The sequence below is a fragment of the Sarcophilus harrisii genome, chromosome 4 (genome assembly GCF_902635505.1).
Source record: "Sarcophilus harrisii chromosome 4, mSarHar1.11, whole genome shotgun sequence".
Classification (NCBI taxonomy): Eukaryota; Metazoa; Chordata; class Mammalia; order Dasyuromorphia; family Dasyuridae; genus Sarcophilus; species Sarcophilus harrisii.
Genome location: NC_045429.1, coordinates 138538330 through 138561192, shown reverse-complemented (window position 1 = coordinate 138561192; position 22863 = coordinate 138538330).

Genomic DNA, 22863 nt, shown 5'->3' with positions numbered 1-22863 from the left:
TTACAGACCACTTTTCACTCAAATTAAGTCTGATCTAACCAATTGGAAAAATACTAAATGCTCTTGGATAGGGCGAGCAAATATAATAAAGATGACAATATTACCTAAACTAATCTATTTACTTAGTGCTATACCAATCAGACTCCCAAAAAAACTATTTTAATGACCTAGAAAAAATAACAACAAAATTCATATGGAAAAACAAAAGGTCAAGAATTTCAAGGGAATTAATGAAAAAAAAAAATCAAATGAAGGTGGCTTAGCTGTACCAGATCTCAAACTATATTATAGAGCAGCAGTTACCAAAACCATTTGGTATTGGCTAAGGAATAGATTAGTTGATCAGTGGAATAGGTTAGGTTCAGGGGATAAAACAGTCAACAAATATAGCAGCCTAGTCTTTGACAAACCCAAAGACCCCAGCTTTTGGGATAAGAATTTACTGTTTGATAAAAATTGCTGGGAAAATTGGAAACTAATATGGCAGAAACTAGGCATTGATCCACACTTAACAACATACACCAAGATAAGGTCAAAATGGGTTCATGACCTAGGCATAAAGATTGAAATTATTAATAAATTAGAGGAACACAGGATAGTTTACCTCTCAGACCTGTGGAAGGGGAAGGTCTTTATGACCAAAGAAGAACTAGAGATCATTAGTGATCACAAAATAGAAAATTTCGATTTTACCAAACTGAAAAGTTTTTGTACAAACAAAACTAATGCAGACAAGATTAGAAGGGAAGCAATAAACTGGGAAAATATTTTTACAGTCAAAGGTTCTGATAAAGGCCTCATTATCAAAATATATAGAGAATTAACTCTAATTTATAAAAAATCAAGCCATTCTCCAATTGAAAAATGGTCAAAGGATATGAACGGAGAATTCTTAGATGAAGAAATTGAAACTGTTTCTAGTTATATGAAAAGATGCTCCAAATCATTATTAATCAGAGAAATGCAAATTAAGACAACTCTAAGATACCACTACACACCTGCCAGATTGGCTAAGATGACAGGAAAAAATAATGATGATTGTTGGAGGGGATGCGGGAAAACTGGGACACTGATGCATTGTTGGTGGAGTTTTGAACGAATCCAACCATTTTGGAGAGTACTTTGGAACTATATGCTCAAAAAGTTATCAAACTGTGCATACCCTTTGATCCAGCAGTGTTACTACTGGGCTTATATCCCAAAGAGATTATAAAGAAGGGAAAGGGACCTGTATGTGCACGAATGTTTGTGGCAGCCCTCTTTGTAGTGGCTAAAAACTGGAAACTGAATGGATGTCCATCAGTTGGAGAATGGCTGAATAAATTGTGGTATATGAATATTGTGGAATATTATTGTTCCGTAAGAAATGACCAACAGGATGATTTCAGAAAGGCCTGGAGAGACTTATATGAACTAATGCTGAGTGAAATGAGCAGGACCAGGAGATCATTATATACTTCAACAACAATACTATATGATGACCAGTTCTGATGCACCTGGCCATCCTCAGCAAGGAGATCAACCAAATCATTTCCAATGGAGCAGTAATGAACTGAACCAGCTACAGGTTCAGCTACAGGTGATGACTAAAAACCATTACATTGAACTCCCAGTCCCTATATTTATGCCCACCTGCATTTTTGATTTCCTTCACAAGCTAATTGTACAATATTTCAGAGTCTGAGTTTTTTTGTACAGCAAAATAACGGTTTGGTCATGTATACTTATTGTGTATCTAATTTATATTTTAATATATTTAACATCTACTGGTCATCCAGCCATCTGGGGGAGGGGGGGAGGGGTAAGAGGTGAAAAATTGGAACAAGAGGTTTGACAATTGTTAATGCTGTAAAGTTACCCATGCATATAACCTGTAAATAAAAGGCTATTAAATAAATAAATAAAAAAGAAAAGAAAAAAGGAGTACCTTTTTAGTTTTTATCTTCCTTTGAATATGAAGCTAGACCTTCTGTGCTTCCATATGAGCTATCTATATTTGAGTTCTTTCTTCTTTGTTTACTAAATTTTACTTTTATTTTGTTGTTGGCAGCCTTTACTATAATCAAGTTTTATCTAAGGTGTGGTGAATGATGGCTCAGACCTCAAGTCATTTTTATTCTTGTCTTCTGAGCTCTGTTCCAGTGCCCAACCTTTTTTTCTTATTTATTTAATATTTTATTTTTCCCAGTTACATATAAAACAGTTTTTAGCATTTTTTTTTAATTTTGAGTTCCAGATTCTTTCCCTTCTTCATTAGCCTACCCCCATGGAAAAGGCTTGTGTGAAGTTATGCAAAATACTTCCATAAAACTTGTTGCAAAATAAAACATAGATTTCCTCCTTCCAAACAAAGAAACAAACAAAGTCAAGAAAAATGAAGTTTAAAAAAGTATACTTCAATCTGTATTCACATATAATCATTTCTTTCTCTGGGTATGCAAAGTATTTTTGATTATGTTTCTTTAGCGTAGTTTTGGATCATTGTATTGCTGAGAATAGTAGTCATTCATACTTGATAATTGAACAACATTGCTATCACTTTTTACACTTTACCCAAGTTCAGGTTTTTCTGAGAGCACTCTGCTCATCATTTATTATAGAATAATAATATTGCATCATAATCAGATACCACAATTTATTTGGACATTCCCTAATTGATAGGCATTCCCCAAGTTTCAACTCTTTGCCCCAGAAAAGAGCTGCTCTAAATATTTTTGTACATATAATTCCTTTTCTTTTTTAAAAATCTCTTTTGAAATTCATGTCTAATAGTGGTATTGTTAGGTCAAAGGATAAGTATGATTTTGTAGCCCTTTGGGCATAGATCATATCTTTTTATCACTTATCAATTGAGGAATTGCTTTTATTGTTTATTTGACTCATATATATGAGTATTCCTTATATGTATAAAAAATGAGACTTCATCAGAAAAACTTGCTTCAAAATTCTTTTCACAATTACTATTGCTAATTTACCTCAATTTTTCTAACCTCTTCTTCTATTCTTTCTGTCGTTCTTCAAGAATGTTTTGCTTCTGAGACCATCCTTTCTCCTAATATGCCCCTCTTCTATGACCCTCCCTATTCTTGCACTCCCTTCCCCTTAGGTGCTATCCTTTTATCCCTTCCTGCAGGGCATGATAGATTTCTATATCCATATTGAGTGTATTTTTTATTTCTTCTTTGAGCCAATTCTGAGAAGAGTAAGGTTTACTCACTTCCTCTTCCTTCCTCTCTTCTCCACTGTAAAAGCTTTTTCCCTGCCTCTTTTATGCCAGATAATTTGCACCATTTCACCTCTCCCTTTCACTTTCTCTTAGTACATTACTCTCTCAGCCTTTAATTTTATGGTTTAGATTTTAATCCCTTCATATGCAACTCACACCTATGCCTGAGGCCCAGTGTATACCACTTTTTTTATCCCTAAACTCTGTCCAGAGCCCCCAGCCCTGTGTCCCACAAATGCTTTTGCTCCCTGTGGTCCCAAGGGTCTTCAAACATTAACTGTTTCCTGTGCCCTGGTACTGAAACCAGAGACATTACTCCGCTGCATATATCCACAGCCAGTAGGATACCCACCTTCTCTACTGCAACATTTACTATGTGTGTGCCAGCTCCTTCTTCCCCCAACAACTTCCTCCAGGCCCAGAATCTCCAGTGAGATTAGCATAATTGTGCTTGACACACTTGATGGGGACACTTCAATCTTCTAGTCATTGTTCGACCCCCACACTGTCTGTGAGGTGAAAGTTCCTGAGACTAAGGTTGCTTCTCAATTCAGCTACCTTTTGTGGGTTAATTTTGCAGAGTTGACTTCTAAACTTCAGTACCTTGAGGTCAAGTCATTCCTGAAGTCTTCCCAAGTTGTCTTAGAAGGGCAGCAACTTTATCCCAACTCCTGGTGTCAGACTCCATCTCCAGTCATCCTAACCTATGTCTTGCTATTGGATTCAGAAAACTCTAGAGAGAGTGAAGCTGATAACTTTGTACAATTCTGCCTCACTTAAATCCAATTCACTTGCAATTCAAGACAGCACCCACCTGATGTCATCAGTCCTTTTCAAAAAACAAAGGACAAACAACATTCTGATTTGTATTTATTCCTGCTGCTCTATGCTCACTCAGAGGTTATTTTTTTTCATGCAGGAAACTAGGAGAGCCACAAGTTTTCTGACCTATGCCACAATTTTCCCAGAATAATTCCCTTTAATTATATTTCACAGTTTTCCCCCCTCTACTTTGAACTTTTCACCAAAAAAACTTTAAAGTGAAAGAATTCCAAGTTCTTATCCACTCTTTCCTCCCCCCCCCATCAAGAAGGAAAATATTTTGCCATAGGTTATATATGCATACATTTGCAAAACATTTCCATGTCTATCATTTTGTGAAAAAAAAATACATTAAAAAAAACCTACAAGAAAAATAAAGGGGAATAAAGTATATTTGGTCTGCATTCAGGCTCTACCAATTCTTTCTTTGCAGAGAGATGGCATCTGACATTGTAAATCCTACAGAATTGTCTCTCTTTTGTACACATTGTTAATTTTCCTTTTATCTCTTTTGGATATACACCTAGTAGTTACATTGTTTGGGCAAAGGATATGCATAGTATTATAGATTTTTGGACATGGTTCAAAATTACACTTTAGAATGCTTAAGTCAATATATAACTTCACCAATAGAAAATTAGTGTTTTAATTTCCCCTCCAAACTTTGTAATTTTAGTTTTCTGTCCTATTAGCCAATCTGACAGGTATAAAGTACTAGTTCAGAGTTGTTTTAATTTACATTTCTTTCATTGATAGTATTTGAAAGTCTTCTGTTTCATGGAATATCCATTTTTTCCCCTGAAAGATTATACTATTTTGGTGAGTAAGTGACTCTTGGTTGTAATCCTAGCTCTTTTGCCTTCTGAAATATTTTGATCCTTCAATGTAAAAGCTACTCAATATTGTTTTATCCTGACAATGGTTCCATAATATTTGAATTATTATTTTGGCTGCTGGCATTATTTTCTCCTTGATAGGGAGATTTAGAATTTGGCTATAATATTCCTTTGAGTTTTCATTTTGGGATCTCTTTGAGGAAAAGATCAGTAATTTTTTTTAAAAAATCCTATTGTATCTTCTGATACTAGACTATCAGAGAAGTTTTCCTTTATAATTTCTTGAAAGATGAGTCTAGGGTCTTTTTGGATCATGACTTAACATGTAGTCCAACAGGTCTTTAATTCTCTCTCCTTGATCTATTTTCCAGGTCACTTGTTTTTCAATAACATATTTCACATTTTCGTCCATTTTTTCATTCTTTTGATTTTGTTTCATGTTTTTTGATGTCTCATAAAGTCATTAGATTCCACTTACCCAGTTCTAACTTTAAGAAATTATTGTCTTCAGTGATCTTTTTAACCTCTTTTTCCATTTGGTGAATTCTACTTTTTCAGGAATTCTCTTTATTGAATTTTTGTCTTTTACCATTTGACCTATTTTCTTTTTTTAAGGGGTTATTTTTAAAAAAATATTTTGTGTTATGTCTCCTGTAACAAGCTGTTGACTCTTTTTTAATGAATTTCTTGCATCACTCTTATTTCTCTTCCCACTTTTTCTTCTGTCTCTCTTATTTGATTTTTAAAAACTAGTTTTTGAGCCCTTACTTTGGGCTTTTATTGATGAAATTGAGACAATTTTCTGAGAGCAAATCCCTATTCCTCCTTTCATCTCACTTGACTAAGATGCTTTCTACCAATGTCTTCTTCTTTGCCATGATCTCATATAAAGAGATGGCCCTTCTCCTTGTCAAAACAAACTCTTCCACATGTCTACAGGTGAAAGTGACTTCATTACAAACCATCTTATTCAACAAAATGTTTCTTCTATCTTCCTCATTCTTTTGCTTATTTTCAATCTCATTCTATCTACTGGATGCTTCCTTATTACCTGCAAGTGTATCTCCATTTCGACCATTCTCAAAGAATCTTCACTTGATACTTCATACCCTAGCTATCTTTCTACATTTCTTCCTTTTGTGGCTAAATTTCTTAAGAAATTCCTTTCTCATAGGTGTGTACATTTTCTTTTTTTTTTCCCTTACTCTCTTCTAAGGGTTCTACATTCTGCCTTCTTGACTTAACATTCAACCTGAAACTGCTTTCTGCACATTATGAATCTTTTAATATTCAAATCTAATTGCCTCTTCTTTAAAAGGAAATGGCAAACCATTCTGGTATTTTTTCTAAGAAAATCCAAAAAGAAGTCACAAAGACTTAATCATGACTGAAATGGTCTTTTCTCAATCCTAATCCTTCTTGACCTCTTGATCAATTTCTTTTTGATATTCTCTTCTCTTTAGGTTTTAATGAAACTCTTTTCTCCTCTAACATTTTTGGTCATTCCTTATTTTCCTTTGCCAGTTATTTATCCAGATCATTTCTAATAAACTTGGAAATCCCAGAGGGATTTTGTCTTGATCTCTCTTCTCTTTTCCCTTTATGCAATTTTATATGATAATCTCATAAACTACCATAGATTAAAGTTTCATCTCTGTATTTATCTAGCTAACTAGCTCTAATGTCTCTGTTGTTATCTAGTTTTACATCTCCAATTAGTTATTGGACATCTTGAACTTTTGCCTGGTAGACACCTTAAACTCAACATGTCTAAAACTGAACTTATCTCACTGCATAAAGTTAATTGTCTTGAGGCCTCATTTTCCTATTCTTAAACAAGGAATAAAGCTATACTAAATGATTTCTATATTTTATTCAGCTCTAAAATTCTCTGCTTCTATGAGTTTAGTATTCCCAAATCAGTGCTACCTTCCTTGTCTTAACTATCTTCACCAGTTTTATGTTTTTTTAATTCTTTCTTCTTTCTAGCAGTTTAAATATACTGCTCATAATCATTATACCCCCTTTCTCTTCACTGCATTTTTAAAAGAAATTAAAACTGTTTTTTTCTTACACTAATAATAATAAATGATTTTTCTATTCAATTTTCAATCTATTCAAGCAACTCATCAGAGAGCACAGTTCCTGATAGTGTTAAAGCATGAAAAAATAGGATGGCTGTTAAATAATAGAATGACTGTTCATGGTTCTAGTGGATCCTTTACAAGTCTTCTCATTATGTAGTATTCAATTCAAATGATATTTAGCTTGAAATTTTAAAATAAAATATTAGCCTGAAATATCCTGAAAATATTTTAAATATCCTTTTAGCCTGAAAGAGCTGATAAGGTCTCAGTCTACCAGAAATGAGGACATATTGTGATGTTTTTAGTAAGCTAAACTAAAGATAGAGTCAAGTGCCAGCAGGATTCTGTAAAGGCCCTCAGGATGCCTCATTTCTAGCCTGAAGCAATTAACTTTAGCTTTATTTCCTTTAATCTTCTGCTGCAGTCATTTTTAAGCCTAGGAGATGTACAAATCAAGAACAAGATGAACAGTTAAAATGGTGGATACATCTTTTCTTCAAATATTAAATATAAGTGGCATTTGAAATGTTTACATTTTCCAGAGAATTCTGTTCTCTCATATTTAATAATACTTTGGTAACTTTGTAAAAAATTGTGATTATGTATATACTAATAAAAAACTGGAAAATCAATTATTTTAGGTAGTCATTAGAATGGGTTTAATAATGTACATAAAATACATATATAGTATGCACATAATACAATGTGTATAAAACAATGTATAGAATAAAAACATCCATTAAAATCGATACTGTTCTGAATTCTTTCTCATTTAGCTATATAAACAATATAGTTAATACATGAATTCACTTTCAACACTAAGAAAATGTTTACTATTTTTTTCAAATCTACTGCAATGATTAATGTGATAATGACATTATAGTAATTACCATAATTTTATTTTTATCTCTAAATACCCTGTGTTGAGCATGCTATAGAAATGAAATGATGACATTGTCAATCGACCATTTTCTCAGAGTTTGTGTGCCCAAAACATTATGCACATATAAACATATAGTAAATCAGTTTTTTCAAATTATGACTAATTCATATCTTTTGAAAAACAATGGAAGATATTCATATTTTTTGGCAAAGAACTAACATGAGATAATTTTTAGGTTGCCTCAGAGACACTGAAGTAAGCTATTAATGAATAGGATCACTAGTAAGTCATTAATATTATCTTAAAAAGCAAATTAACAAGGATATATATTTAGTAATTGACTCTGGGGTAAAATATATGCATGACATATTTCTGAGATTAAACTGCATTAATAGCATTTTCTTTATCACTTTATTAAATTCAGACAATCAACAAAACAATTAAAAGTCCCATTTCTAATTTTTTGCTGATTTCTGAGGTGTAAATACTTAAACTCAAAAAATAGATAACAATTAACTCTTGTGACCTTTTAGATGTCATCTCCAGCACACTCCTGAATCTGGAGATATTCCTGTGCTAAATGTTGTATGAAATATTATTATCATTATATTTAAGTATTTTGAAGCCTTAACCTTATGCCTTATCATGATATAGAGATAGCTGTGGCTTTACAAAGGCTTTTCTTTCAGACATTGATTTGAGGTCATACAAATTTGGACAGACACTAAATAAGATAAGGATGCTACGTAATCATCTCTTGTCTATGGACTAGACTGGTTGTTTCAGAGTGACTCAATACCAAATGGCTTTCCAGAGATAATTTCAGAGAGAAGACAAGAAGATTAAGGAAGTCTGAGAAAGGATTCTTGAAGAAGATGGGACTTCAGCAGAGACTTAAAGGAAACCATTGATCATAGGCAAAACATTTAACCTTTCAGGGCACATTCACATCAACTCTGTAAGACATTTACTTACAGAACAATTATAATTCCTTAAATCATATGTCTAGGCTCAAAAAAGATGTTCCAACAACTCAATACCTATGTTGTAAAGGGCAGAAATAACAATCAATTGCCATATAGTCAAAGAGTGATGTGGCCTTCCAGTGGGCAACAGTAATAAAAAACATCTTGCTAGAGAGCTAAACCCCCAGGATATGTGGATTTCCATATAAATTCAACACATATAAGATGCATACTTTATGCTAGGGGTGCTAGGAGTTGGAAATGCAAATACACACACAAAAGTAAAATAACACTTTTTCTTGAAGAACTTATAATTCAAAAGAATTACCCCCATCCAACTAGAAAAGGCATGCTTGAAGGATAATTACAATAAGTGAGTCTGGACAGAGTCTATGAAGTACATTTATCAAGTAGCTGAACAGGTTGAGGAAAGATGACCAGATATGTGTAGTCTTCTTTAAATTTAATAACCAAAGAAACTCAAAAGACAATTATGTGACAAAGTACTACTACAAATCTTTTTGATTATTATGGCCCAATTCACATTTGAAAACTTTTCTCTCTTGACCTATTTATCCCACTTTTATTATATTGAATGTGATGCTCCAAATATTGAAGGGAAGCTAGGTAGTGAAGTATATAGAGTGTCAGATCTGGAATTAGGAAAACTTTTTTCTGAATTCATATCTGGTCTCACACAGTTACTAGTTGTGTGACTCTGGGCAAGTCATTTAAGTCTATTCTATCTCTGTTTCCCCTTCTTTAGTATAACCTGGAGAAGGAAATAGAAAATTACTTTAATATCTTTGCTGAGAAAACCCCAAATGCAATCATAAAGAGTTGGACATGGACATGTTCTTAAAAACAATAATCCCAAATACTCACTTTTCCAAGTGACACCTAACAGCCTTTACTGGTTCCTTATATTGTGATTGTAATTGCCTGGTGATAGAACTGCTGAAATATAGACACTTTTGATCATTTAGTGTTTATTTAAATAAATTCACCCAAAAATAAAATATGTGAGGAGCTTCTTGAAAGTTTCAGATCCAACCATGTTAGTTCCTTTTCAGTAAACTGCAGTCATTCTCTATCACCCGATCAAAACTAAAATTATTTCTTAGGCATTTAAAGTCTATAAACTAGATGTCTCCTATCATTCTATTCTTCTTACACTTTACTCCCTACCAATAGTCTTCGATCTAATAAAGGAAGGAAGAAGGGAGGAAGGGAGTGAGTGAGAGAAAGAAAGAAAAGAAAGAAGGAGGGCGAGACAGAGGGAATGAAGAAAGGGGAGAAGGGTGGGAAGAGGGAAGGAAGGATGGAGAAAAATTAAGAGAAATTTAAACTTAGTTACATTTTACACATTGAATTGTAAGTACGTTGAAAGTTTACTTATTGAATCTAAAAATATGTATATCTAATTGGTTTCTCCAAGAGCACTTCAATAATTACAATACTTGGATGTAAGGTAGAAATCATACTTAAAATCTGAAACAGAGACATGCTTAAATGTGTTTTCTTTCAATTACTCCCATTCCCAAAGTGACATTCTTTGGATATAAGTTTGTCCTGATGTTTTAGCTTTCCCCTTCTTTGTACTTTTCTAAAGAGCTCACAAAGACACACGGAGTGTCTACTTTGAAGTGATAGATATTTTTAATATTCTGATACTAGAAGCTGTTTCCAAATGAGTGGCGAATGATGCCTGGAGAATTTTTAATCTTTTCAGAGTTTTAATGAATGGGAATAGCAAAGGCCTTGGCAACAAGAAATTTGAAAACAAGAGGTATCCTCATCCTACATTTATTAAATTTTTTCTCCCCAGTGAGTTTCTTGCTTTTTTGTTTTTCTCACACGAATTATAACTAGGACTAGACAAGTCACTAGTTTTTGGTCATATTTTAATATTGGTCATTATGGTTATTACTATGATTTGAATATTTTACCATTGCAATAAAATTGCTCAGGTCCAATTATTTGTCTATTTTTTCCCTCTCAGTTGCCTCATACATATTTAGCATGAACATGAGAGAACAATAATTATATGCTAGAAAGTATTTAGAAGTGAGATGGCTTACCCATTTTCTTCTGGTCATGAAATTTTTTATTATGCCTGAATAACATAGTAATGTTCTTACCAAATTTAATTAATTTACTGTAGGGTTGGGTTTTATAGTTTGTCTGGTCTTTTTTGATTTCAGCAATGTTCTAGAAGAATTCACTATAATGTCATTGTATGCAGAATTATGTATTATATGTACATATCTTTAGGAGCTCTGAATAAGCTACTGATTAATATTATAAACTGTTCTCTGCTTCAGACAATGGCTTTAGGTGGAATTTAAATATGACAGAAATAATCTTTGCCATATATTAAGATAGGAACTACATTTTATTAATTAAATTTAGGGGAAAATGTTCATTGTCACAAGGAAGCATTGAGAACTATTCAGAATTGTCTTCTGCCAGATAAGTAAACAAAGGCCTAAGCTTTCAAAAGAAAGCAGTTTTTAATAAGCAAAGAGTTTAATTCCTTCCTCTATCCAACTTTTGATTATGCTGTATTTTGTAGCTTCCAAAATGTCATTTAAAAAGAATCAATAAAGAATAGTGGGAATTGGAAAATGATGAAAGAAGGTCACATCAATCCTATCAAAGAATATTCATTAACATACCAATATATGAGCCTTTACTTTTTGATAGAATATAACTTCTGACTAAAGTGAAATGTTTCCATAGGACCATTTCATCTGCTTAATCTGAGTTATAAAAGCTGGCAAAGTTCTTTTTTTCCCCCTTTTAATTTTTTGAGCTTAGATTATAAATTTTATATCTCTCTGGTTCTTACTTTTCTGGCTTTCTTGCCAAATTCCAAAGAGAAAAATCATTTAATGGCTATTAAAAAGCTACTAGTACTAGACTGGTAAGGTTTTTGGATGAGACAATTGCCTAGAAGAATTTATAATAATTCCAGTCCTAGAGTCCCTGGAGATCCAGTAGCAAAAAGTATTACAAATCAAAAATTATAGCTAGGTTAAAATTATAGCAAGCATTCATTTGCAAAGTTGTTTTTTTTTTTTTAATTTCATTTCATCTGAGTATTTTCTCCACATTTATATAACATCTTGGACCTCATAAAAACTGATTGATTTTTTTTTTTGCATTTTCATATGAATATTTCTATCTTCCATGACTTCTGCTAACAATCTTAACTCATTGCATTCAATATGAAAATGAACTAGAGATGGTCTTGATATGTTGTGACTCTAAGGGCAATTGCTAGCAAATGAAAATCAGGGAAAAAAAGTGTTGACATAAGTCAAGTAAATACTTTTGGTCCTAGAAGTTCTGGAATGAGGCATATCTTGGAAATGAAAAACAAAATAAACAAAAAGTTGCCTTAACAGTTCTAATATTCTGTTATTCTCTTTCTCTTCCGTCTAAATATCTACACTTTGTGATTACTACCTCAAATTTCATTCTCTGCTATCTCTTGCTATTTCTTCTTCCTCATTTCTTTTTGTACCTTCCTGTCACAATCCTTCAGTTATCACATCTCAATTCTTAACACCAATTGTTCTTGCTCAAAATTAGTCATTTGTTGTTCCTCTTTGAGAATTACAATAATAATAATAACTAGCATTCATATACCATCTTAAGGTTTGCAAAAGCATTTGATATATATTCTCTCATTTGATCTTCCCAACTACTTAGGAGGAAGGTGTTATTATTATTCACATTTTGCAGATGAGGAAATTGACTCTGAAAAAGATTAAGTTACTTGCCAGGATCTTATTGCTACATAAATGTTAAGGTTGGATTCAAGTTCCTCAGATGACAATTCCAGTACTTTTCTCTACTGCATTTCTCTATACTGCAGCTCTGCCTCCTCTTATTATGGAAATTTCAATGTTTATGAACCTCAGTTTTTGCTCCACGTGACTTCTTTTAAAGGAGATTGATGAAGGTGGTAGAGCTGACTGTGTCTGGACACTGAGCTCCTTTCCTCAGGCTTAATGGAGCACCATACAGCCACATACTCTGATGTCATCCTTTAATTCTTTGTGTTTTTCCATTATCTGAGAGATCTACTGTAGCTCAGTGCACTGCTTCACTGTTGTCCCAACCTGATCAAGCTTCTATTTGGTTTTCTATGGTACAGGGGGAAAAGGGTAACATAGTTGAGTTCTGTTACAATCCCATGCATTAGCTTGTAGGTCTCTGACTGATGGTGGTTCATTGGAGAAGAGGGCTGAATAAGGGTATTTGGGAATTTTCTTTGCTTTTAGTTTAACATAGTTTTACCTTATTATGATTTTGGTGACAGACCATGGAGGCAGATGGAATTGTTTTTATCTCTTGGGCACAAATTTAATGTTACAGAGGTTTGAGGAATTTTGAATAAGAAAGACAGAATCTAGCCTTCATTTTGTTAGTCAGATTACATGGGAATTTTACAATTAACAGAGTCAGCAAAAATTTGGTACAGAGAGATACCACTCATTCTACTTCAGGAGAAGAATCACAACTCCAGTCCAAAATTCCTAAAAAAGATATAATAAATAACAAATTAATAATTAATGCAACAAAAGAGAAAAGGACAAAAAACATTTTTTTAAAAATTTGATAAATTAAGCATAGGTAACAAAAAAAATATTTCACGTAAGAGCAAACATATTGATGGAAGCAAAATAAAAAGAGGAGAAGAATTAAATAGCTACATAAAAGAAAGAAAATGGAACTATTTAATTAAACAAAACTCTAGAACAAAGGGTGAAAAAAGGATCAAAAGAGGGGGAGGCACAATAACTTGAGAGAAAGAGGGTGATAGCTAATAGAAACACAGATATTAATAATTAATCAAGATTCACATAAAAAAAACTGCTGCATTTATTATGGATAAAACATAAAAAAAATCCCAGTCTGATGAAAAACAATGTTAGAGACAGATGATGGAAATTACAAACATAATTCAAGTCATTTTAAAAGGTATATGGATGAAATAATCCAATAAAACAAAAAGAGTAAATAATTAGATTTTTAAAAAGACCCACAATTTGTTGTTCACAAGTAATATACCTAAAGCACAAAAACATTAATAAACTAAAAAAGAAGAAAATTTGGAAAAACTAAAAAATCTAGATTGTCAAAGGAAATAATTAATAGGAACAAGTAGGATAAAACAGAATGCAAATTATATTATAAAACATGAGTTCAGAGGCAACTAGGTAGTGCAGTGGATAGAACACCAGCCCTGAAATCAGAAGGATCTGAGTTCAAATTTGGCCCCAGTCACTTAACACTTCCTAACTGTGTAACCCTGATCAAGTCACTTAACCCAAATTGCCTCAGAAATAAAATAAATAAATGAATGAAACATGAGTTCACAAAAGCATCCTGTATTGAATTAAAAAAAGGTGATGAAAAGTAAATAAGACAAAATAGAAATAATAGTGATCAATAACCCAATATTTGATAAATTGGAAAACACAAAATACTTTGGAAAGAAAACTTCCAATGTGATAAAAATTGTTTAAAAAAAAAAAAACTCGAAAGAACAGAAGGGAGGATACATTTTTCTCAGCAGTTCATGGAACTTACACAAAAATTGACCATTTATTAAAGCATAAAAACTTCAAAAACAAATGCAAAAAGGCAAAAATAGTAAATGCATCTTTTCCAGATCATGATGCAATAAGAATCACATGTAATAAAGAGTCAGGGAAAAATAGGACAAAATTAATTGTAAACTAAATAATCTGATCCTAAAGGATGAGTGGGTGAAACAACAAATAGACGCAAATGATAATTTCATCCAAGAGAATGACAATAATGAGACAACAAACCAAATTTATGGGATGCAGCCAAAACAATTCTTAGGGGAAATTTATATCTCTAGATGCTTACTTGTAGAGGAATGAAGCTCTGAAAGGTGTATTTGAATCTAAGAGAGCAGAGCACTTAAGGCTAATTACTTACTCACTGTATGATAATGGTTCTATAAACATATGGTGATGTGATGGCTCTCCTTATGATTCCCACTTGCTGAATGTGTTGTGATGAGGTAATTAGAGGCAAGGATTGGAGCACTGAGGCAGAGCATCAGACTCTTTCTTCTGCTGCAGCATGCTCAGGAAGAAAGATTTCAGGCTCCAGACTCCCTAGTCCAGCATCCATCTTTATGGCCATATGGCCATATGGCAGGTTGCCCTCCTCCTTCACTTCTCCTCCTAAAGACCAAGGATTTTGACTGATCCTGACTCTGACTGATCCTGAGGCCCTCCCGGGAGCTAGCCCACACATTATACTTATTTGCATAAAAATAGACAAAGAGAAGCATGAATTGGGCATGCAACTTAAAAAGCTAGAAAAAGAACAAATTAAAAAACCTCAGTTAAATACCAAATTTGAAATTCTGAAAATAAAAGGGAAGATTAATAAAATTGAAAATTTAAAAAAAAACTATAAAACTAATAAACCAAACTGAGTTGGTTTTATGAAAATATCAACAAAATAGATAAACTTTTAGTTAATTTGATCAGAAAAATGGAAGAAAAAAATCAAATTATTAGTATCAAAAATTAAAAGGATGAACTTTCCACCAATGAAGAGGAAATTGGAGCAATAATTAGGAGCTATTTTGCCCAATTGAATGCAAATAAATATGATAATGTAAGTGAAATAGATGAGTATTTGCAAAAATATAGATTGCCCAGATTAACAGAGGAGGAAATAAATTACTTAAATATTCCCATTTTAGAAAAATAAATTGAACAAGCTATTAACCAACTCCCTAAGGGGAAAAAAAAAACAAACTTCAGAGCCAGATAGATTTATATGTGAATTCCACCAAACATTTAAAAAATTCATTTGAATATTATGCAAACTGTTTGGAAAAATAGGGAAAGAAGAAATCCTACCAAAATCTTTGTATGACACAATCATGGTGCTTATACTTTACCTAGGTAGGGTGAAAACAGAGAATGAAAATTATAGACCAACTAATAAATATCGATGGAAACATCCTAAATAAAATATTAGCAAAATAAATTATCCTCAAGATAATACACCATGACCAAGTAGGATTTATACTAGGAATGCAGGACTGGTTCAATATTAGGAAAAACATTAACATAATTGACTATGTCAATAATCAAACTAATAAAAAACCATAAAATTATTTCAATAGAAGCAGAAAAAGTATTTGATCAAATCCAATGCCAATTCCTATTAAAAACACTGGATAGTATAGGAATTAATGGAGTTTCCCTTAAAATGATATATATCATCTATTTAAAGCCATCAGCAAACATCAGATGCAACTGGGATAAGCTAGAACCAATCCCAAGAAGATCTGGGATGAAACAAGGCTGTCCACTATCAACATTACTATTCAACATTGTATTAGAAATGTTAGCTTTGGCAATAAGAGAAGAAAAGGAAATTAAAGGAAATAGAGTAAGTAATAAGGAAATCAAATTATCACTCTTTGCAGATAATATGATAGTATACTTAGAGAATCCTAGAGAATCAACTAAAAATTGTAATAAACAATTCACAACTTTAGCAAAGTTGCAAGATGCAAAATAAATTCACATAAATCATCAGAATTTTTATTTATTACCAAGAAAGTCTAGCAGCAAGAGATAGAAAGAGAAATTCTATTTAAAACAACTGTTGATAATATGAAATATTTGGGAGTTTATCTGCCAAAATAAAGTCAGGAAATATATGAACATGATGACAAAAGACTTTCCACATGAATAAAGTCAGATCTAATCTCTTGGGAAAATATTCTGTTCATACAAAGGCTGTGCTAATGTAATAAAAATGGCACTACTACCTAAATTAATCTATTTATTCAGTACTATAACAATCAAACTTCCAAGAAATTATTTTACAGATGTAGAAAAATAATAACAAAGTTCATCTAGAAGAAGAAAAACGCAAGAATTTCAAGGGAATTATGGAAACAAAATGCAAATGAAGGTAGTCTAGCTGTACCAGACTTAAAACTATCTTATAAAGCAGTGGTCATCAAAACCATTTGGTACTGGCTAAGAAACAGAGTAGGGAAACAGTGGAATAAGTTAAGTTCACAGAACAAAGTAATCAATGACTATAGTAATCTAGAGTTTGACAAACCCAAAGATCCCAGTTATTGGGATAAGTTTTTGTGAAATAACTGTTGTGAAAATTGGAAATTGGTATGGTAGAAACTAGTCACTGACCCATACCTAACACCATATATTAAGATATGGTTGAAATGGGTTTATGATTTAGACATAAAGAGTGACATTGTAAGCAAGTAAAAGTAAATAGAAAAACAAAGGACAGTTTATCTCTCAGATTTGTGGAAAAGAAAGGAATTTGTGACCCAAGAAGAACTGGAATATATTACTCAATACAAAATGTATAATTTTGACTATTTTAAGTTAAAAAGGTTCTGTACAAATAAAACCAATGTAGACAAGTTTTGAATGGATTCAATGAACTGGGGGAAAAATTACATTCAAGGATTCTGACAAAGATTTTATTTCTAAAATATATAAAATAAATTGACTCAAATTTATAAGAATTCAAGCCATTCTCTAATTAATAAATGGTCAAAGGATATGAACTGACAATTTTTCAGATGAAGAAATTAAAACCATTTCTAATCATATGAAAAAAGATGTTCTAAATCATTATTGGTCAGAAAAACCCAAATTAATACAACTCTGAGGTACCACTACACTCCTATTAGATTGCCTAAGATGACAGGAAAACCATTCTGGAGAGGGATTTGGAACTCTGCCCAAAGGGCTATCAAAATGTGCATACCTTTTGATCCAGCAGTGTTTCTACTGGCTTTGTATCCCAAAGAGATCTTAAAGGAGGGAAAGGGACCCTTATGTGCAAAAATGTTTGTAGTAGCCCTTTTTGTAGTGACAAAAAACTGGAAACTAAGTGGATGTCCATCAATTAGAGAATGGCTGAATAAATTATAGTGTATGAATGTAATGGAATATTATTGTTCTATAAGAAATGATCAGTAGGATGATTTCTGAGAGGCCTGGAGAGACTTACATGAACTGATGCTAAGTGACATAAGTGGAACAAAGCAAACATACACAGCAACAGCAAGATTATACAATGAGCAGTTCTAATAGACATGGCTCTTGTCAACAAGGAGATGATTAAGTCCAGTCCCAATGTTCTTGGATTGAAGAAGGACATCTGCACCCAGAGAGAGGACAATGGGAACAGAATGTGGACCACAATATAGTATTTTCACTCTTTTTGTTGTTGTTTGCTTGCATTTTTTTTCCTTTTTGATCTGATTTATCTTATACAGCATGATATTTGTGGAAATATGTATAGAAAAATTAATATCTCTTTGATTACTTGCCATCTAGTGAATGAGCTGGGGAGAAGGAAGGGAAAAATTAGAATATAAGTTTTTGTAAGAATTAATATGGAACATTATCTATGTCTATATTTTGAAAATAAAAAGCTTTAATTAAAAAACAATAAAAATTGGAAAGAAGAGGAAAAAAATTAGCCCTATCTTAAATATCTAAAACCTTATTTTACAATAGATTCAAAATATATACATAACTTTAATATTAAATATTATTTAATTAAAATTAGAAGAAAAAGAGATCACAAAGACTTCATAACTATTCTTAACAAGAGAAAGAAACAATTGGGAAAGATAAAATTGATTACATAAAACTGAAAAGCTTCTGAAGAAAGTTAATGCTCTTAGGACAAGAAATGAAATTGGAAAAGAATTGGAAAAGTAATCTTGGTATCCAGTCACTAAAAATGGCCTGATAGCTATGATTTATAAACAATAGCATTTAAGATGCAAAAACAATGAATTAAAAGGTGTATATTTGCATATAGAGATCTATAGACACACATATATATAAGTGTATATAGACATATGTATGTATGTAATGATAGTACTCTACACACATTAATATATATATATTGTTATTTGTGTGTATATATGTGCATATGTGTATGTTTAATATATGCATCTACGTTTATGGACATGTGTTGCTAATATGCATTTATCTATACTCAAATTGCTTAATAGATTACCTACCAAAATATATGAACAGTTCTTAGAAGAAGAATTATAAAATATTAAAAATATGGGAAAATGGTCAAAATCACTATTAGGAGAAATGCAAATCAAAAGAACCCCAAGATTTTACCTTGCATGCTGCAAATTGATCACAATAATAATGGTTGAGAACAGTCAATTTTGGTTGGGTTTTGGGAAGATGGATCTATGAATTACTACAGCTATTTTGTAAAGCAGTTTGGAATTTAACTATTCAAGTGATTTTTGTAGAGGTGGAAGGTACATGAATGTGGTATGTTTTTTTTTTTCAATAATTTTTGTCTTTAAAATATTATTTATTATATGGGATACTTCTCTTGGGGGTAATTATGATGATATTGATGAGGACAATACAGCCTCATCCAGAAGAGCATCTGAATTCCCTTGGAAAGACTCTTTTCCCACACATTATGCACCTTTTGGATGCAAAACCTACATTCCCTGGGAAAGACTCTTTTCCCACACCCTGTCTCAAGTATGTTCCTTTCAGATGCAAAACCCAAATTGTTTTGTTTCTGTATATAAGTAAGCCCTGAGAAAATGTCTCTTTGCAATTATTTGATATTGCCCACTAAGAGAACATCTTGGGGTCTTTCCTTTAATAAAATGTCTTTTCTTATCACAAACTTTTGGGTAGCATGTCTCCCTGAACCCGCCCTAACTTGGTGTTTTGGAGACCAACCCATATTCCTGCCACGATCCATACCTCATCAATATAACAATGACATCAGTAAAAAACTTTTTTTTTTAAAAAGAGAACTCAAATCAATATTTCCATTCCATTATACAAATAGTATTTGTAATTATTTTCTAGTTTTTAATCAATCTACTAAATAATCCACAGAATTAAGTATTAAAAAAAATCATAGCAGAATAGTGACAACCCTTTATTATTTCTATTTTAATACCATTGAAAATGAGAGATTCATGATAATAAGCTTAATAAAAGTGATTTTCCCCACAAGAAGATCCCTTAAGTGAACCTTTAGATTTGCTTCTAATGTAATACTTGATTCTATTACAAACAAAAAATAGTATCCATCTTTTTAGTGATCTGAAGAACAATAAATTGTTGGCTTTTTCTACACTGATTCTCTCAAAGTTATAAAATAAATGAGAAATATAAATTTGAATAATCATAATAATTTTGTACTTTAAGATCTGGAAAGTTTTGTGCCAATGAAAGAAAAACCTGAGACTGAGAGATTTTTTGTGATGAATAACAAATGTCCTATCTCCAGTGTGGTGGCTCATAGTCCTTAGCTATTCACTATTCAGTTATCTCTTTTGCCTTTAACATATCTATAGAACTCTAGAAACAAAAGATAGTGAAACTCACGTAATTCTCCCCATATAAACACCAATTAAATACTTCCTTTTTCACAATGGGGTATAGATTAGTACATCTTATATAAATAAAAAAAAATAATAAGCTAAAGGAAACTGTCTATGTTCACATCATCTCTGTCTCTCACTGAATGTTTCCCCCTTTCTTTTCTGTCTCTCTGTCTCTGTCTCTCTCCCTCCTGTTCTTCCTCCCTCTTTTTTCTCTATAATTCTTCCTTCCTCCCTCTCTTCCTTTCCTCCCTATCTCCCTTTTTGCTTCCCTTTCCTTCCTCTCTCTCTCTTTTCTTCATTTTCCTCTCTCCATTTTTTCCCCTCTGCCCCTCTCTTTTGACTCATTATTTCAAACTTCCCTTTAGGGGAAAGTAACATAAGTGTATCTTTGATTTATTATAATTTGGTTAATACTTTAGATTAAGTTTTAAAAGAATATCTCAGGCACTCTCAAAAAGTGAACTGAATAAAGTCTTGGCCCTAGAGTCAGAATGACCTGAGTTTCAAAGCCAGCCTCAGACACTTGACACTAGCTGTGTGATCCTGGGAAAGTCACCTAAGCCTGATTGTCTTGCCCCCAAAAAAATAAAAATAAGAAAAGGTACCTTAAACATCCATTTCACTATACAGTATAGCTCCCCTAAGGGTTGTTTTTGTTGTTTGTTTGTTTTTGGTAGGATCTAAGAAAAGATCTTTAAGGTTGCAGATTCCTAATCAGGGTCTTATTAGAAATTATAATTAAACTTCTCATTCATAATAAAATAGCAGTCAGAAGTCAAAGAGTTATATTAGTTACTTGCTACCTAGAATGCCTGAATGTAGCACCCCAAAGCTTGGGCTTTGCTAAAAGATCCCTAAAAAAGTTATGACTTTTCCTGCTAGAGAGAGGCTTTATAGACACTGCACTCAGGAAGATGGTAGCAGAGAATAGCAGTTGGACAAGAAATGGAAGAAACTCAGAAATTCTAAAAAAAATACTAAAAGAAGACTTGCAGAGATCCCTAGAAGAGCCAATTTGTCACTCAATTTGTAATATATACTATCCAATTCAATTACTTTCAAAAAAGAGTAAAAATACATCAGCATGTAATTTATGGTGCTCTGCAATATCAGAGGTATGATTTGTTCCTATATATTTTCTGACTACCTGTATCCTGTATCTATTTACTATATGAATAACAGCTGCTCATATATGCATAAGTCTTCATAGGTACCTTTTTCTGCCTATTCCATGGACATATGTTTACTCTTGTGTGAGACAAGTCTGGTTCAAGAGACAGCTTCAGGTACAAAGAGAAAGCATTTATTTATTCCCTACAGGAAGTGGCCCAAACACACCTAGGAGCCATCCCAACTCCCACCATGTGATCCTGGAACCTGACCAACTTCCCGCTTATCCAGGGTTTAAAGGCAAAAGACACGAGTGCTTCTTATTGGATAGATTAAAAGGATGTAACCATCCTTGACCAATGTTCACCAATGTTGGGTGTCTCCCACAAGTCATGTACTGAGAAATACTTCATCCAATTAGCCCCATTCACTATATTTGTACCCTCCATGTTTATTCTTTAGTCGTGTGTATGTGTGTGTGTGTGTATCTGTGTTAGTGTATGTGTGTAAATTCAGCACTCTTAAATAGCATGATAATCTTAGGGAAAATATGCTTAGGATTGGGGAGAATATTTTCTTTACCATAGTATTCCATTATTTTCCTCCTTATTACCATTTTCATTATCCTCATCAACAGCATCATTTATTTGCTTTGAACTAATATGTCTTCTGAGAGGTGTGTACCATATCTCACAATGACTTATAACAAATACCACAATTAGAATTGATAGACATTAGAAAGAAATTTCTTACTATAGGTTGAAAACTTGTCTTGGATCAGGGACCCTAAGCTGCCACCAGTGAAAAAGTAGTAAAATATTAAAACATCTTAGCTTGAAGGTTTCTGCTAGTGATTGCTGATTGCCCAACTCAATGTGATGGCTTATAGTCCTTAGCCATTCACTAAAAGATCATCAATGCACCCTTGTCAAGGATAGTCCTTTTAGCCACTTGAATACTAGTTGATGATCCTGAAGTGCTCAAAGAAATGAAACTCAGCAGAGAGGAGAAGAAAAAAATTAATTTGGTGATTAGAGCAGTGGAAATGTCCAACAGAGAAAACATTTTGCCCACTGAAGAGCAGAGATGTAATACTCAATTCAATATCCAGCCGAGAGCAGTGGGATGATATTACCAGAGGACATCATCAGCTCTGCAGCTTTAGAAGCATTAGTTGCCATGGTCACACAATGTCCCTACATGCCTGCCTCTTATCCACATTTCTTGGCCATTGTCCCTGGTATTTGATAAGTACCTTTTGATGTTTTCCTAATTACAAATATATCCACCACATGTATGTCTTCCACATGTGCTCACTGGTTATACATGTTCCTGTGCTTGTGTCCTTCTTCAGTAGTGATATCTAGGAAAATGTACTTTTGTATTCATGGGAAGAGATTTTATTGTCACCTTATTTGCTATATTAATTTAGTGAGCTAATATGCCCTCTAGTTGGCAGATATAAATATATTCATT